The sequence below is a fragment of the Vigna umbellata genome, chromosome 4, assembly GCF_029865625.1.
Source record: "Vigna umbellata cultivar VRB3 chromosome 4, Vumbellata_1.0, whole genome shotgun sequence".
Lineage (NCBI taxonomy): Eukaryota > Viridiplantae > Streptophyta > Magnoliopsida > Fabales > Fabaceae > Vigna > Vigna umbellata.
Window position 1 is genome coordinate 52984900 of NC_142168.1, and position 6263 is coordinate 52991162.

Sequence of the window (6263 nt, forward strand, 5' to 3'; positions counted from 1 at the left end):
GTACATGGCAGTTTTCACATTTCTTCTCTACAATATTTACTTCAGTTTTAGCAGTTTTGACAGATTGTAAAGTGGCTTCTAATTCCTTTTTAATCTTTTCATTTTCTTCTACAATTTTATCAATACGATATTCATAATCTTTTGTTTCTGAACTTAATCGATTTACCTTGTATTGAAGTTTCATGGCTTCTGCATGTATCTCTTGAAAGGCATCCAACAGTAAGTCATACTTTACTTCAATTGGCTCACTTTCTAAGTCATTGTCGTTGTCTTCAGAGTGTATAGATCCCGCCATGAAACACAGATTGGACTCCTCCTCAACACTGTAATCATCATCACTTGATGAATCATCATCATTGTTCTCCCAAGCGATATAAGCTTTTCTCTACTTACTCCTCCTATTTTCCTGTGGATACTTGGTGTCAGCCTTCTTCCTATTTTTCAATTCTGGACATTCTGGCTTTATATGACAATCTTTACCGCATTCATAGCATGTCACAGTGTTGTTCTTGGAGCTCTTCTTTCCTCCTCTTGAATAACCTGCATTGTTAGTTACAGGATTTCTATTTCTCATGAATTTAGTAAACTTCTTTACCATCATGTTCATGATCTCTTTTTCTGGTATTTCTACATCAGACTGAGCATCAGATTTAGCTTTCTTGGAGGATCTTTTACTTGTAGCCTTGAGAGCAATCAATTGATTTTGCTCAATCTCCTCTTCTTCTTTCAATCTACCAAGCTTTAGCTCATTTTCCCTGATCTTGCCAAATAAGGTTTCCATATTCATGTTAGTTAAATCTTTAGACTCGGATATAGCAGTTACCTTAGGTTGCCAGCTTCTATTCAGGCTTTTCAAGATTTTGATATTGATTTCTTCATTCTCAAATGCCTTACCGAGAGCCATCAAATGATTGACAATGTGTGTGAACCTTTTCTACACATAATAGATGGTTTCTCCGGCCTTCATCCTGAACATCTCGTACTCTTGTACCAAAGAGTTCTTTATGGCACGCTTTACTTCATCAGTCCCCTCGTGTGTCACTTCAAGAACCTCCCACATTTCCTTTGTTGTCTTACATTGAGAGACCCTGAAAAACTCATCCATTATGAGAGTAGAAGCAATTACATTACGACTTTTTACACCATATTGTGCTCTCCGGTTTTCCTCTTGGGTCCACTCAGAAAATTTTTCAAAACAGTTTTTCCATTAATAACGTGAGTGGGTTCAAATGGACCATTGGGTGTTGCATCCCATACACCTTTATCTACTAATTCAAGAAAAAATTGCATTCTGATTTTCCAAAAAGCATAGTTTTCACTAGCAAAGAGAGGTGGTCTATTTGTTAATGCACCTTCACCAAAAGTCTAAGAAATAGAAGCCATCACAGGATCAAATAATCGATTAGACAAAAAATTTAATCAATTTTGTTTTCCAAATATCTTTTGAAAACCAGCTCTGGTGCCAATTGTTAAAAAAAGATGTGCTTTGTTTCTCACACCAAGAGGAGGGTGAATTAGTGATGGTAAAAATGATTGCTTTTAAAATCTTTTTAGAAAAACTGAAAGTCTTTAAACTTTTCTTGAATCACAAGTAAAAATGTATACAATGTAACAGTATGCATATTCGAATACAGATAATATGCAATCGATTAAATGTAGAGATAGGGAGAAGATTCAAATTCTGAGTTTTTATACTGGTTCGGCCAAGCCTACATCCAGTGTCCTCTCGATCAACCTTAGACTGAAAGCCAATTCCACTATAAGATCTGAGTTTTTTACAACAAGGTTTTTACAGCGACCTTACTTGTCAAAATGTAAACAACCTCTCTAACACACTATTCTAATATAGCCAATATACAACAAATTAGCAGCAAGAACAATCCTCTCTTGTAGTTGATGGACAAATTTATGAACACCAAATTATGATGTCACAAACTTGTTTTCAATCGGCAAGTATGACCGAATCGTTCAAGTAATAAACTTGGTTAGACCAAGTATCGTTCTTCCCAAAGGACTCACGGCCTAGTTTAGTTATGTGGTTTCTTGATTAACTAAGACTTACAAACGAAATATTTGGGGTTTAAAATGCAAGACAGAAAATAAACATGTATGCATGAATTTTGATCAATGGCAAAAAGCAAAAGATAAACACTTTCAATGAAATTTATGTATGGATATGTTGTTGGGGGTCAATTTCATCTTATCCACTCTCATATATTTTAGGAATTCAACAATCAAATCATCATTGTTAATGCCACTCTCTAATGTACCTTTCCAGAAGGCTTCTCCCTAATCACGAGTTCATACAATTCCTAGCATTCCTAATGATCAGTTCATAAGTGCAGGAGCTTAACGACAACCAATATAAAATTGGGAGAAATTCCCCGGATCTAGACTTCCCCGTACGTGCCCGTATCGACAAAACCAATAATCATGCATCGAATGAGTTAAACAATGCAAGCATTAAGCAAAGAGGAAAAACCCTAACTAATGATGAAAGAAAGCATAAGTCTTAATTAAAAGATGTAAAAACAGATTCTATATATGAGAGTTTCACAAGATTACATTGATTCCCCAACAAACATACAGAGTTTAGTTCACCATATTCATGGTGAACCTAAATGAATTACAATGAAAGAATGAAAGAATAAACCCTAAAAAGGTGAAGAGGAAGCCTCAGCATCCAAGATCCTCCTTCAAAGGGGTGGAAGAGAAAGTGTTTGCTTCGTTCCAGCCAGAGATGCCTAACCCTAGGAAACCCTAAAGCTTATATATCATTCGTAAATTACAAAAAGTCAAATCCAAGCCCATTAAAGTGCCGCTCAGCGGTGAGTGCGTGACTTGTTTGCTCCCCTCAGCGGCCATTTTGCCCCTCAGCGAACCTCCCGCAACTCCTGAGTGCCGCTCAGCGGTAAACTGCCGCTGAGCGGTGACTTCGGCTTCTCCTTTTGCACTTTTTATTGTCTTTTCTTATTTCATCTCTCTCCTTCTTCACTTCTTTCACCAAATTCACCTTAAAACCTGCACAAAAACACTGAAATCAAGCATAAACCTGTCCAGCTCTCTTATTTCTAAAAACATGAGGAAAAACATGATTTCAAGCTAGTTTCTAAGTGTAAAGGTTGCTTTTAGTGTCATTTTTAATCATGAAAATAACAGTTTTTCAACTGTTATCAGTAGGCAACCCTTTGAGATCCCCCTCAAAGTCAAGAACCACATTCTTCTTCCTGTATACACCACTGGGAAACAACAACACTAAGTGTTTGCAAGAGCTTCTGATCCAATAATATGCACCTCTATTGTGCAGAATGATTAGTCTTTACAAATCAATCAATATTGTTCCTCAAGAAATCTTCAAGACTTGAACACCACGACAATTCTTGTTTCTTGGAGTGTTTCTCTCTTCTGTAAGACTTCAAAGGATTAATCTGAAACTAATATGAAAGTGTAAATCACAATTTGTCTTCCAGAATTTCTAACCATGCGTTAATATATAGAGTTAGTCAAAACAGACGCATTTTAATCGATTATGCCATTAATCTAATCGGTTTCAATTTACAGTTATAACAGATCAATAGCAGTCAAAGTCATTAATTGAATGCTCAATTATGTAATCGATTAGAAATACATGCTTGGTCAATATATTCAAAAATATGACCGTTGTAACAGTTATGTCAATCAATGAAATAGTTTTCAAAACTTTAACAAACTTAATTGAATACAAGATCCATTAAATCAATTAAGGTTTAACACTTAGCATATTTTTGAAAACTTTTCTTCTCAAAATCCATCACAACACATTTGAAAAAGATTTGTGCAAACACACAAGTTTTAATTGATTTGACTACTAACGTAATCGATTCAAAACCTGTTATTTTGCCGCAGTTTAAAGCTTAAGTTGTTTGATGACTTTAATTGATTAATTCATCATTGTAATGGATTAAGTCATGCAGATATGCTTGATGCATGTGGTTTTTCTTATTTCAAAACTCATATTATGCATACACAGATATAATCACATTTCAAATACAGTAGTATGCAATAATCAACACATTATATTCACAGTTATGCTTATATAAATCTCAAAGTTATCACATAAGCATATAACACACATAACACAATACATATACATGTGTTTTTATTAACAATGTGTTGTCATCATCAAAAACAGATATCACAGAGATTTTGGGTTCAGCTACTCCTGTGTTCCCCCTATAAACAATCTCAACAGAAGACATCTGAACTCTCCTCCTACTCAAAGCATCTCCAAGAACATTTGTTTTACCTCGGTGGTACTATAGCTCATAGTTGTACTCCTTCAGGTACTTCATCCACTTCCTTTGACGCATGTTCAACTCCTTCTGGTCAAACAAGTACTTCAAACTCTTATGGTCACTAAAGACTTGAAACTGTGTCCCATAAAGATAGTGCCTCCACATCTTCAAAGCAAAAACCATTGTAGCCAACTTGAACAATGTAATCAAGATATTATATTTGAAGAGTTTATATCTTTATTTTAATTCCACATGTTTAATTAATAAAGTTTTTACTAATTATATTTTTCTGCATGCGTAAAGTCTTGTATATTTCAAACTTTTATCACAACTCGTAATATCCTGGGTGTTACATTTCTAGTCATTGGTTTCAAGTTGTCCCATTTGCATCAAGTGTTAGCCTGGTAACCTGTAGAACAATGTAGAACTTAACCTGATTTGAACTTAAAAAATGATCACATGCAAAATCTTTATCTACTAAAAGTCAAATCCATAGAGTTATACTTACAATCAGAATTCTAAGACGGAAATCTAGTCTTTGTTTCTTAATCCGAACGAGCATCTCATTCTCAAGGGTACACACTTGATCAAGTATATAAACAACCTGCATATAAAACCTTACTGTAAGATAAAAGGATGGAAACAACTAAAGGAAATAAAAAGAGGAGGAATTGAAATAACTATTCTTTTTAGTACATGACAATTGAGATATATACTTCCCCACTAATGTCAAGAAAACCCAAGACATTGACTTATCCGACGAGCCAGGAGGAGACAATATAACAACATTAAATACCATTGGCACTTTGCCAAGAAAAGTCTCCAAGGTAAAAGGATCAAGAGCCTGAAGAATATCCAGTAGCAGATGCATCGTTTCTAATACCCTTAAAAGTCTCTAGGGTAAAAGGATCAGGAGCCTGAAGAATATCCAGTAGCAGATGCATCGTTTGTAATACCTTTTCAATAGTATTTCTTCATCCCCTCTCAAAACCCATTCCTTGAACCTACATTCAAAACAAATCAAAGGGGAAAAAATTAAACTGAGAAAGTCCTACAAAATTCTCTCAGCATTATGTTGTAAAATGACACATAAACCCTATAAACATACTCATATTAAGACTCTAAGTAATGTGTATCACGTGGAATCTTATAAAGATAATCCTCAGTCTTGGCTAGATCAGTCTCAAGTTTGGAAATGTTCTATATTCTGTCATTTAACATCAAAGCTTGTTACACAAACAACAAGGGAGAGAAAATTTTCCCAATTATTGATTCCTCGTACTAAAACAAAGAATATAAATAAACATTAAGTATTCATAAGTCATTTTAAAAGGATATATATCATTCAGAGAGAAGTGTACAAGTTTCATTATTGAAACTATACCTGTTATCACATAACATAATCACATTATTGAAGTTCATAACATAACACAACATGCTTACATGGCCCTTATCCTCCTATCCCATCTCTCACCACTCATTTTCCATAACATCCAATAAAAACAAACCTAATTCTAACCAATTCATACTTATCAAGTAAAGAGGGCGATTGGAGCTGGAGCTATTCTCTTCAAATTAGAACAAACCAGCCTCGGGCTTAAAAAATGAGAATTTTCAACCTGAAAACAACAAAGCTGGGTCAATGTAACAACAAACACAAAACAACATAAAAGAAAACTCACTCCAAGCTTCAATTTCTCAACGTGATCACTCGTCAACGACAAATGAAATCTAATTCAAGATGGAGCACAATGCCAATGAGCGATAGAGAGCAGAGAGAGCGACGCCAAAGTGAGCAAGAGAGACGACAATGCGATATGACTTATGGGAGTGCGGTGGGAGTAGGTTTTTATTTTGCGAGAAGAAGAAGAACGAATAAATGGTTTTTTCTTTTTGGTGATTATCACGAAAATATTTTTTAATAATTAATTATTTTTAGGTAAATATTCTTTTACTTATGGATCTTGTACCATTATCTACAAATATTAT

At 34.6% G+C, this 6263-nt stretch overlaps 1 pseudogene; it reads right to left on the bottom strand.

Moving 5' to 3' along the window:
* Window positions 1–934: 934 nt before the first annotated feature.
* Window positions 935–5495, bottom strand: LOC148200591 (sucrose synthase 2-like; annotated as a pseudogene).
* Between the last annotated feature and the right edge of the window lie 768 nt (window positions 5496–6263).